Below are 286 nucleotides of genomic sequence, written 5' to 3'. Positions count from 1 at the left end.
ATTCTCCTGAAGGTGCTGATTCAGGATCTTACAGGGGCAGAAAAAGCAAAAACGTCAAGACTGACATCTCTCTGAATTTTGGATACCTCCACCTGAAAGTTAATATCTTTCACAACACTGGGATCCTGCTGAGAGTGAGCAGGTCTGATTTTGGGAAGCAAAAAAAAAGTGTCAATTCAGGGTGAACCTGCAATGTAGTTTCTTGAGGAAGGACCAGACACAAAATGGTTAATGACCCCGAGAAGGTGGGAGCAAAATGAGACGTCAAGGCATTAACACCAACACA

Source organism: Chiloscyllium plagiosum, unplaced genomic scaffold, assembly GCF_004010195.1.
Source record: "Chiloscyllium plagiosum isolate BGI_BamShark_2017 unplaced genomic scaffold, ASM401019v2 scaf_81030, whole genome shotgun sequence".
NCBI lineage: Eukaryota > Metazoa > Chordata > Chondrichthyes > Orectolobiformes > Hemiscylliidae > Chiloscyllium > Chiloscyllium plagiosum.
This window is presented reverse-complemented; position numbering follows the sequence as displayed.